The sequence below is a fragment of the Panthera onca genome, chromosome B1 (assembly GCF_046562875.1).
Source record: "Panthera onca isolate mPanOnc1 chromosome B1, mPanOnc1 haplotype 2, whole genome shotgun sequence".
Classification (NCBI taxonomy): Eukaryota; Metazoa; Chordata; class Mammalia; order Carnivora; family Felidae; genus Panthera; species Panthera onca.
The window spans coordinates 100,183,284-100,195,567 of record NC_138342.1 but is presented as its reverse complement, the minus strand read 5'-3'; the positions used below and the strand labels follow the sequence as shown (position 1 = coordinate 100,195,567).

General features: G+C 38.8%; 1 pseudogene; it reads left to right on the top strand.

The window, feature by feature from the left end:
- The first annotated feature begins 8,180 nt into the window (after positions 1 to 8,180).
- On the top strand, positions 8,181 to 11,275 carry LOC132693021 (small ribosomal subunit protein eS6 pseudogene; annotated as a pseudogene).
- The last annotated feature ends 1,009 nt before the right edge of the window (positions 11,276 to 12,284 follow it).

Here is a 12,284-nt window from a genome sequence, read left to right as displayed (position 1 = left end):
GAGATTTGAACCTTTGCCTGCCTGAATTTAAAATGCCTGTTCTTATCATTGCCATCCTATCTCCACGATTTGTGTATTCCCTAATGCACATCTCCTATATCCAACTGCTCATTAAGACCTATGGATCCAACTTATAAGTAGAATGTAAATCCGCCCCTTCCCTCCATTCCCACTACTGTGGTTATTTCCATCTCTGGCCCTGGTTTCAGCAATCTCCTAACTAATCTGTCCCAGCTTTGTTTCACCCTCAATTCATTTTTGACTTTACAGCAAGGGTGAAATTTCTCAAATGCAATGTTTATCTTGTTTTATCCCTCTGTTTAAAGTCTTCAAGGGCTGGGACACCTGGGTGGCTCAGTCCCTTAAGCTTCTGACTTTGGCTCAGATCATGATCTCGTGGTTTGTGAGTTCGAGCCCCACATCAGGCTCTGTGCTGACAGCTCAGAGCCTGGAGCCTGCTCTGGATTCTGTGTCTCCCTCTCTTTCTGCCCCCCCCCCCCATTTTCTCTCTCCCTCTCCTTCTCTCTCTCTCAAAAATAAACATGAAAAAAAAGTTTAAAAAAATAATAATAAAGTCTTCAAGGACTTTCAGAATAGCCCAAACTCCTTTGCATAGAGAACACATTCTGCCCCCCATTCTTCACTTCTTCTCCCACCTCATCTCTCACCTTGAATTTTATGACTCAGACACACAGAACTATTTTTCCTTTCTATAACCTGCTTTTTTGGTTCCATCTGTTAAGTCATTCTTCTAAGCTATCTAGTCCACCCCACACATAGATCACCTGATAAGTCCTACTCATCCTTCTGGCCTCAGATTACAGGTCACATTCTCCAGGAAGCCTTTCCTAACCCTCCTCCCCCACAGGTATTCCTTCCATGTGCTGCCATCACTCTGCACTTTCCCTCTCATTCGAATGGTCTCTTAAATTGTCTGAACCCAACACTAGGTTATTAACCCTGTGAGATTAGCAGATGTCCCCAATTTATTGGAAATTGTATCCCCAGGTCTAATACAATTCTTGATGCCAAACTGGTGCTCATTATGAGTAGAATGAAAGACTAGATATGATTTCCCAGAATAAAGGTGTAGAAGAGAGAGTCAAAGAGTTCTCATTTTTTTTTTCTTTTTTTCTTACTTCATTTGACTTGGAAAAAAATCTGGAAGAGAGCAAAATTCTTGAATTCTACCACTTAGAGACCATATGGAATATTTCGTGCCTGTCTCCCTAACATCTTGCCTGTCCCCCATTGGGCAGTAACTACCAGATTCAGTAAGATTGATCCTTCCACCCCAGCAGCACAGATAAGCTGGTTGATCTAAGACAATCAGAGTAATCTTTTCTCTGTAACACAGAGCTTAGATCAGGAATGGGTACAAAACCTAGGCTTGAGTCAAGGACATCCCCCCAGCTCTAGTGATTAATTTGTATATGGTCCAACCATAGGGAAGCTTAAGAGCCTTCCAGAAAGCTGTCAGGGGCAATATCATTACCCCCCATAGATATTGATAACATCCAATGGGAGAAGTCAATGTGAAGGTGAAACTACCACAAGATATATTGGGAGAGAGAATCTTCCTTGGTTCTTCAGTGCTCCTGAAGGTCTTTCTGGATGTGTCAGAATTCAAGGTCCTAATGCTTATTTCCTGAGCTATTTCTCAGGGTTATGTTTGTAGCAGGATGTGGTAATATCTCAAGGTGGGTCAAAGAGCAAGTTGATTGCAAACAAAAAGTAAAATAAAAGCAATGGATTCAACAGGCTTAGTGTACCTTAGCTGATACGGAAATCCTTTGTGTGTGTGTGGCATGCATCTGGGTCATTTCCTATAAATGGAATTTGAGGCAATATAAGCTTGTAAATATGGTGATGTTCATGCTGCTTGTTATATCTTGAGTAAGAAAGCTCTTTGTCTCTGATTGAAGAATCTCATTTCTTCTTCCAGCATCCATGAAACACTAACAAGCTAACTTAGTCACCTGCAAGGAGGGTGAAATCAAGTCCCAGACCCAACAAAGTAAACAAGACGTTAGTGGAGAAATGGAAGTAGAGCCCTGGTCAAACAGCACACAGCCTGCTCTTTATTTTATTTGGGATATAAGAATCAAGGCAAGTGTAAAAACTCTTTTTCTTAAGGGAAAAAAAAGTGACAAGTGCTTTTGAAAATGATCTTCTTTGATGGTAGCTACACTTATGGTGAGCATAGCATAACATAGATTTTTCAAATCACTTTGTTGTACACCTGAAACTAATGTAACATGTGTCAATTATACTTCAACTAAAAAATTACCTTCTTAGACTAACTCTACTTCAATGCCATTTAAAGAATTTAACAATATATCATCTGTTGTTTTATACTACCATCCACTAATTCTTTCACTTTATTATTCATTCAGCAAATAATACCTATATTATCCTTCCCAACGTTGACAGCACAGTAAGATTATGAGCCTAACATGAATTGCGAAGCCACATTATAAAACAAAAATCTTGCATTAGGAATGACTTATTCTACAATAATTTCACATTGGCTACCTATGCTGGCTCATGCCTCTTTGTTATTTTTCTAATTCAATATTTTACTCAAAAATATGTGGAGGTGGGAGTGGGTAGTGTACCCCACACCACCGGCAAGCAATTCTCACTACACCAGCAAAATATCTAAGAATTCAACTCAATTAGACACTATCTACCTGGAGATAACATCAGATTCCATAGGTAAGGGCTCAGTCCCACATGATATGCTCCCCCAACACACACACTTCAGACACCAGTCACAAGTCCAGATTATCACCTTTGCTTCTGATCAACCAGCTATATATCAGAGGTTCCAAAGATCCCCTCCTTGGATTTGATTAATTAATGATTATTGATTATTAAACAATATAATAAAGGATACAGATGTCCATCCAGATGGAAGAGAAAGGTAGGGCAAGGTATACGAGAAGGGATGAAGAATTCCCATGCCCTGTCCAGACACACCACTCTCCCAACACCTCCATGTGTTCACCAATACAGAAGCTCTCCAAGTCCGGTACTTATGGAATTTTATACAGACTTTATCACGTAGGCATGATGGATCATTAGCTCTATTTTCAGCTCTTTTCCTTTCTCAAGAAAATGGGTGGCAGGGCTGAAAATTCAAGTTTCTAATCATGGCTTGATCTTTCCAATGACCAGCTCTCATCCAGAAGTCCACCCAGAATCACCTCATAAGAACAAAAGACACTCTCACCACCCCAGAAATTACAAGGATTTCGGGAATTCTGTATCAGGAACAAAGGTCAAAGACCAATATAAAAACAAGAGGCACTCCTAGTGTTCTTATCACTTAGAAAATTAAAAGGGTTTGGGGTGCTTCGATGGCTCAGGTGGTTAAGCATCCAACTCTTGATTTCGGCTCAGGTCATGATCTAATGAACTAAGAGACTGAGCCCCACATTGGGCTCTGGTCTCTGCACTGATGGCATGGAGACTGCTGAGAATTCTCTCTCATCCTCTTTCTCTGCCCTACCCCCCCCCCCTCAAATAACTTATTAAACATTTGTTTTTAAAGGGGCTTTAAAAAAACAAAACAGAAACCTAGCAGGTATCTTACAACATTAGCTAATGTATTTATGTGAGTTAAATCTGAATAAATCACCAAATGAAACCACGCGGATTAAAGTCCCTATGGGATACATACACATTAAGAGTTTTAGTTTCAAAAGCATATTTTATAAACGTGCAATGTGTGTGCGTGTGTGTGTACATTTTAGGACAATGAAGATGGGGTTAAATAAATATATTAGAAAAAAATAGTTTCAGACATCTGTTTTCTCCAAAAGACTGGAGGGCATTCAGTTCAAAAAATGAACTGAAAATGTGACTCATGATGTCTACTGACTATATCGTTTTGCTACTTTGCTAGTAAATATGTTTTACTAGTAATATGTTTCAGCTAGTAAATATGCTAGTAAATACAAAACAAAGCATGTTTTGTATTTCGGATAGTATTATCTGAAACATAAGAAAGAGTAAAGATAATTTTTAAGTACAATGTAAAGTCAATGAACTATTAAAGATAAAATTTAAATGATAGCATCTATATTTTTAAACAAACAAAATCATTTTTTCCATGGGTTATAATCAATATTTGGAACTGTCACTAAATTTTAACCTCCAAAATCAGGATTAAAATTTGGAGCTTTGAAACAATGTATTTTGTTATTGTTGTTTTGTTTTAATTTTTCCTTCTGCAAAAAGGGACTGAGAGCAATTAGGCATGAAATTGCATATGAGGGAAGAAATTCATATCCCAGACAAAGACAACAAGATCTTTTCAAGTGATCATTCTTAACATTTGGATGAAACATGATAGTTGGAATTAATTACAGATAACAGAATTTTATCCTAAGTGTTAAAAAATACATACACAGATAATCAACATGATGACAACTATTTGCGAACTCCTATTAAGCAGTTATGAAACTTTGCGACTATTGGAGAATCACTAATCCATTATCTGCTGACCCCACTAGGGCCTGCTGTGACTCGAGTATTTGTGCTGTTTCCTGGAATGCACGTGCATGAAATGCCATCTGAGCAGGTGGTGATGCTGCTTTGCCGCATTCCAGTACAAGAGAGAAGGGGCAGTGTGAAAGAAGACACCCTCCAACAGTCCAACAGCATTTTCCCTGCTCATCTACATGCCCTCTCTTGCTTGGAGACTGAATGTGGTTTCGGGAGAAACTACCACCGCTGCTGGTGGTGACTCAAAGTCCCAACACTGAGGCTTGCAGAGCTAAGGAGATACACCGGCAACTCCTACCTTTACGTGGAGCCCAGAGACGCTGCCTTACCCAACCTCGCAGCATGAGGAAGTATATTCATTTGCTAGGCAGATGCTAAGTACTACAAAGTACTTTACAAAGTACTACAGACAAGGTGGCTTGAAAAGAAATGCATTGTCTCACAATTCTGAAGATGAGAAGTCTGAGATAAAGGTGTCCACAGAGTCTTTTGAAGTCTGTTTCTTTGGCTTTTAGATGGCTGTCTTCTCCAAATGCCTTCACATCATCTTCTCTCTGTACCTGTACATTCTAACCCCCTCTTTTTTATATAGAATCAGTTATATTGGATTAAGGCCTGCTCTAGTGACCTCATTTTAACTTAATTACCTTTAAAGACCTTATGTCTAAATACAGTCACATTCTGAGATGTTGGAGGGTAGAACTTCAACATACGAATTTGGGGGATAAATTTCAGCCCATAACAGGGAGGCAGAGCCTACAGAGAGTATGTAACTAAGTACCAGTTAGTTTCCTTTTCGATATACAAAAGGTATGTGACAGAATAATTTTTGAGATTTTGATAATTTTGTTCTTTAGATTTCCCCCTTCTTCTTCTTCTAAGAAAGTAGTCAGACCCTTACAACTTCCTTAACTCAGGGACTTTTGCTGAGGGAGAATAGAAGGTAACACCAGTGATTCCCTGTTTTGTAAGGCCTAACCTCCATGAAATGACTTTCCAAGAGATCCCAAGAGGGGAGAAAAGCAAAGAAAGTTCCCTTGAGAAAAGCAAGGCAGGGCTTTAGTCCTAGCTAGGATTGTCTAACTGTCTGTGGGTCTCTCCAGTAATGCTGATCACCATGCTGCTGCCAGGGAACTAACGGCAAGAGGGCAACAGCTATAGGGTCTCTGGAGGGAGGCCAGACACCAAGAGGAGGGCTCCCAACCTTTGCCAACGTTCTTCAGCCACATACATGTCAAGAAGCTGCAGTTAGGTACCTGACTGCTGGCCAAGACCATGGACAGTTCAGTGACCAGTGAAGGAAAATGATTGATGACCAGTTGCTCTGCTGAATCCCAACAACTTTGCAAACCCCGGGAAGGACGTGGCCAATTCAGTGAGATGGGGACCAGAGTTGGAGTAAATTTATTAAAACGATAAAATAATAGTCTTGAGCTAATTTAAAAGATACACATTTTTAAGCTTATAGTTCATTCATTCAAATGATTTTTTGTGAGCATCCCAGACAACATGCCTGCTCTCACGGAGCCCACATTTTACCAGAGAAGCCAGATAATAAGTACGTAAACAAAATAGCTTCAGAGAGAAATAGATGCTAAGAAGAGAGAACGGGATGATTCGGCAGAGAGTAAGGGGAGTAATACACACAGGAGATCAGAAAAACCTCCCAGAGCTGAGACACAAATAAGGATTTGACTGGAAGAGAGGCAGGAAAGGCAGAATATGCTTTTTGTACAAAAAAGAGATAAAGGTTAGTGTAGCTGAACTGTTGTAGATGTGTGCCCATTACTGGAGAATGTAATATGAAGTTAGTGAACCTCAAGCTCATGACCCCTCCCTTCTGGGATCCCTTCCAAGTCTCTGGAAGGAACACCAGCAATGTGTTTACATGTTCATATGCCGCTGTAAAATTTGCCAAGGTAAAATACTTCAACCAAATTCGGTTAAGATGGTTGTCTTTTTCGCTCCAACTTCCCCTGCAAGTAATGGTGGAGGAGCCATGAGCCTTTCTGGAATCCAGCTAAAGGGAAGACGAGGTGGGGATTTGTTGAGCTTGGGTTTCATGAAATATGTTCATGTGCTTCACAACCACATTCATGTGAAGTTATTGCCAGCTGCCAAGCATAGGAATGAATAGCTTCCAGGCATAGTCCCACCATGTGCTGTGTCCATTCGCCTGGTGTGACAACATTAAAGGGCAGGGCCAGAGGTCCTATCATAGCATCAGCCCATACTAGGGTGCTGACACTATGTATTTGTGTAGTAGAGGAAAACAGGTTGAAATGTACAGCGCCACAAACTAGTCTGTGGAAGACTCTTCCCATAGCTAAATATAAGAATTGCCAGGGAAGAATTCATTTCTTATTGATGCCTACTCAAATGCAAAGGTGCCCCCTTCCAGAAATATGCCAGATAATACAGCACACACATTATAAATGCACCATACATTCTCCACGGCTATTATAAAAAACAGAATTTATTAGAACTCTTATGTTTATGGGCACAAACTTGTAGCCATATTACAGTGATTAGTTCTGTATGAGAAGTCCCATGTTGTGTGCAACCCAATTACCAATAATAAAAACTGCTATCGGTTAACTATGCTACATGTTAATAGAAAAAAATGGTATCATGAAATTTTTGTCATACAGAGAGGAGATCAAAGAACATTCAAGGAAGAAAAGTAGGGGAAAAAGAGGTGTGTCATAGTTAATAAAAATATTATTTATGAGAGGGAGAGAGCCAAAGCATAACAGACTCTTAAAAAACTAAGAACAAACGAGGGTTGATGGGGGGGTGAGAGGGAGGGAGGGTGGGTGATGGGTATTGCGGAAGGCACATTTTGGGATGAGCACTGGTGTTGTATGGAAACCAATTTGACAATAAATTTCATATTAAATATATATGTATTATTTATCTGAATTTTGATATGTTTGTGGGAGTTAGCTAATTTGTGTGGGGCTTTTTTAAATAGATAAAACAAACACTTTTTTGATTTTCATAACTTAGCTGTCCCTCTTCTGATCTTTTCATTTTTCATCAATTTTTCCATCTCCTCTTTTACTTCAAAGCTTCACAAAATGAATTAAAATATCTGCTTTGCCCTTAGGCTTCTGGAAATTAATAATATTAAAAATGGATACGCTTACATTTATAATGTCAAAATGCCTAGAAGTTTCAATAGTAGTATTAATAATGCCTAATAAATAAATAATACTAAGGGGGTTCCTAAGTGAAACTTTATATTGAAGACAAATTTTAAATATGGGTCGTAGTTTAAGTTAGGAATCACTTTTAACCTATTAAGCAAAAATAGATCAAATTGCTGCATTTTCTTGTATCAAAGTAAGGCTTTCCAGACTAAACCATACTCTATCAACCTGTCACAAGCTTGGTATCTACCCTGGTTTTTAAAACCTGCCTTAATTTATTTATTCATGCAAAAAATATTTATTATTTATTTAAGTCACTGTTCTAGGCAGGAGGGACATGGAAATTAACAAGTCAGACAAGGCCCATGCCCTCTAGAAGCTCATATTGCAGTAGGTAGGGCAGACAATAAAGACAACCTATATTCTGTCAGATGGGGACAAGTGCTATGAAGAACAATAAAGTTGTGGGCATGGGGTTGGCTACTTCAGCAGAAAGCTTTTTGTCATGAGGAGGCGATGAAGAGTCAGGGGCTTGATGTGACTTTAAACCCCAGCTTTGCTGCTATTTACTGCCCAGCCTTGGATGCATCATTTTCTCTCCTGAACCTTGGTATTCTCTTTCAAAGTCATTCTAGCAATAAGTGAAACATTTTTAAACATCTATTTTTTAAAAAAGTGCCTGGCATATAGTAACTGCTTCCTAAACCTTTCCTTTAACATCTCCCTTGGCTATCTAAGGTGGATCTTTCTGGATGGGAACACAGATGCCTTAGCTGACAGGTTTTGGAAGGAAATAGCTTTCCATTGCAGGTCAGTGCAATAGGCTTCCCACAAAAGTGAGGAATTTCCTGGAAAATTGATAATTACTTACAAGGCAGCTAGCAATAACTGAGGAAAGAGAAAGTAAAATGGCCACTACTGTGTTTGAGGACCATATGTTCAGTTGACCGGAATTCATGACTTTTCATACCTCTTTGGAATTAGACAGGCCTGGGTTTGTGTCCTGGCTCTGCCCCCACCACACCCCACCCTCACTAGCTGGTTACTGTGGCTCCTTGGCCTCTGTTTCCTCATGTGTAGAAAAAATTACATGCACTGTAAGAAATGATGAGGCAAATTGATGCTTATCACTGTACTGGAATACAGGAGGCACTCGGTATTTTGGTTGTTATTATAATTCGTAGTGATTCATTAATTTTTTGATTAAGGACATTTTCCCAATTCATTATCTTTCAGGTTTCTCAGAAGAACATGAAGTAGTAGAAATATTATTATACTCTTCAGCAGAACTGTGAAATGAGCTCCTGAGAGAGAACCTGGTTTCATCCATGACTGGGATTTCATTTCGGTTCTCCTAATTCTCTAGCATCTCAAATAGTATATATTTGCTGATGGGGCGACTATACTATCTTCCACTGTGCATCACATCCAGATTTAATGAAATTGCTAAACCAGAAAGGGACTTGGGGGATTCTTTTTCTGCTCTGCAAGCAAGAGAACCCTGTGGACTTCCAACATGGTCAATGAACCAATTTCTATGGGCCCAAGATTTTGAGTTTTTTGGAAAGCAATAGTGGCTCCTCAGTAAATACACATGGAATGAAATTGCATAGAAATACATTGAATGCAATGGAAACACAGTAAATGCAGTCTTAAACTAACATATTAAACCTGGTTTAACATATTAAACCTGGACTTTAATTCCAGGTTTCAACTTTCGTAAACCAACACATAGAGTGACAAAGAACAATACTTTTTCCATCATGAAAATATTCTCTTTGAAATCTTGAAGTGGTTACAAACATTAAGCCCCACCAAGTATGTGTCATTTTCTAAACTCTCTGGAGAGAGGGAAAACTGGCAGTCAGATCAAATAAATTGCCTAAGGTCACACTGAAATCAGTGAGAGAGCAAACCAAACTCCAGAGCCCTCTTCTCATATCAGTGGTACACAGAGAGAAATTATATGGAAGTTACTTAGGCCATTGCCCTGACAACACATTCTGGGTATTTTCCTGAATTTTGTTTTCCAGCGCTTTGCCAGATCTGGCCTTAAAAATATCTAAGGATAGCAATTCCTTCCATTTTCCTTCTTTTCAATCTGTGTAATTATGCCAGCATCTAAGAGCTCTGACTTCCAGGAGAAGTTTGTCATTTGAAATAAAATTTCCAGGTCTCTTATCATATCTCTAGCTCTACTCTTCCTATCTTTTTCTTCCTTTTTAGTGCTGAAACTAGTAACAGTTAGGATTACTGGGAATAGGACCATAATATATGAAAAATCCTTCTCTGCAACAATTTTAAATGTCTTTGAAAAGTCTTTCTTTCCATTTTTAATTAAAAAGCAGTTTTTAAAATAACTTTTTGGGGTACCTGGGTGCCTCAGTAGAGCATCCAACTCTTGATCTCACGGTCGTGAGTTTAAGCCCCAAGTTAGGTGTGAAGCCTACTTTAAAAAAATAAAAGAAAAAAAGAAAAGAAAATCTTAAAAATTTTTAAATGTTTATTTATTCTTTAGAGAGAGAGACAGAGAGACAGAGTGTGAGCAGGAGAGGGCAGAGAGATGGAAACCCAGAATCTGAAGCAGGCTCCACGTTCTGAGCTGTCATCACAGAGCCCGATGCTGGGTTTGAACTCATGAGCTGTGAGATCATGACCTGAACAGAAGCGTAACAGACTGAGCCACCCAGGCACCCCAAAAATAAAAACTTTAAAGTCATGTTTGAGAAATTCACCTGTCAAGCATTTATAGAATTTCAAAAAAATGTAAGGAAAGTTTTTTTGAGCTCTTTTTCGTGGCACCTCGGAGGCAGTAGCCTGCTTCAGGATGAAGCAGAGCATCTCTTTTCTCAGCTACTGGCTGCCCAAAACTCATTGAAGTGGACAAGGAACACAAACTTCATATCTTTCGTGAGAAGTGAACGGCCATGGCTGCTGATGCTCTAGGTGAAGACTGGAAGGGTTTTGTGGGCTGAATCTGTGGTGGCAATGACAAACAAGGCTTCCCCATGAAGCAGAGGGTTGTGACCCATGGCCCTGTCTGACTACTGCTGAGTAAGAGGCATTCCTGCTACAGACCAAGGAGGACTGGGAGGGGATGGGGGGCATTTGGGAAAGAAAGCATGAATCTCTTTGGGGTTGCATTGTGGATGCCAATCTCACCGTGCTCAACTTGGTCATTGTAAAAACAAAAAAAAGGGGGAGAAGGATATTCCTGGGTTTACTGATACTACTATGCCTTGTCTCATGGGGCCCAAAAGAGCTAGCAGAATCCACAACCTTTTCAGTCTTTCTAAAGATGATATTCACCAGTATGTTGTGAAAAGTCCCTAAACAAAGAAGGTAGGAAACCTAGAACCAAAGCACCCAAGATTCAACATCTTGTTACTCCACGTGTCCTCCAGCATAAATGTTGGTGTATTCCTCTAAAGAAACAGCGTACTAAGAAAAATAAGGACGAGGTTGCAGAATATGCCAAACTTTTGGCCAAGAGAATGAAGGAGGCCGAAGAAAAATGCCTGGAACAGATTGCCAAGAGACAGGGGCTGTCTTCTCTGAGAGCTTCTACCTCTAAGTCTGAGTCCAATAAAAAAAAAATGAGATTTTTTTAAAGAGTAACAAATAAATAAGATCAGACATCAAAAATAAAATTAAGAAAGGAAAAAATTTTTGAAAGGCATGCATAAACATGCATGAACATTTGCATAGATTGATGGTTTAAAAATGTTATGTTATCATTACAGGAAAATTTAATGCACACATGAGAAACCTCAAACACATTCTTTCTGAGGTATCTCATTTATTAATGTTTTTTAAAAATCCAAGAATTACCCAAATTTAGATAATCAATTTAAAAAGCTATAAAATCTAGAGCAAGTGTACTGTACTTTTGGAGGAATAAAGTATTTTTAGCAAGTACAGGCAATGAAAAATATAAATGTGAAATCCAACAGAGCCATTGCACAGAAATTTCAAGTAAGATTATGTCTCTTACTCCACAATGTTTCATTACATAGTTTTTTAAAGTCAGAGGGAGCATTGGAGTGGATTAGGTCACTGCAACTTTTATTCCTATGAAGTGCACATTCAAAGTTAAACATGACAGAGCCTGACTTGCAGGGAAATTTTCAGTCCAAAATTAAGATAATGATCATTAGAACTGATTTCACTTCATTCTTTCCAAATCCATCTTATACTGCTTTAACAAGAAATGAAATCCAGATGTTCGAATGATGCAAGACACTTTGTTTTAAGCCCTGTAAAGCAGAGGCATGCTTTCTAGTTAGTATAACCATCGATTTCAAAAACAAACTCTTTAGTTTCTTTATAAAATTGCTTTAGCTAAGGAAACTCTGGGATGTAAATCATTAAGGGTTACCAATAGCACTCAGGAGATGAGTAAATAAATGATAGATACTACCCAGGTACAACCCCAAATCATAAATAACACTGTCTCAGAGTTTTAAGTAACTTTTGCTCAAAGACTGATAAGATTTATAGTATGGCAAATGTGCTTTTTTCTCACAGAATTAATGGAATGACAAATACACAAATGTTAATATTCAAGATGCAAAATGAATTTAGGATCACATCCAACTAATAATATTAATCACTAAAAAT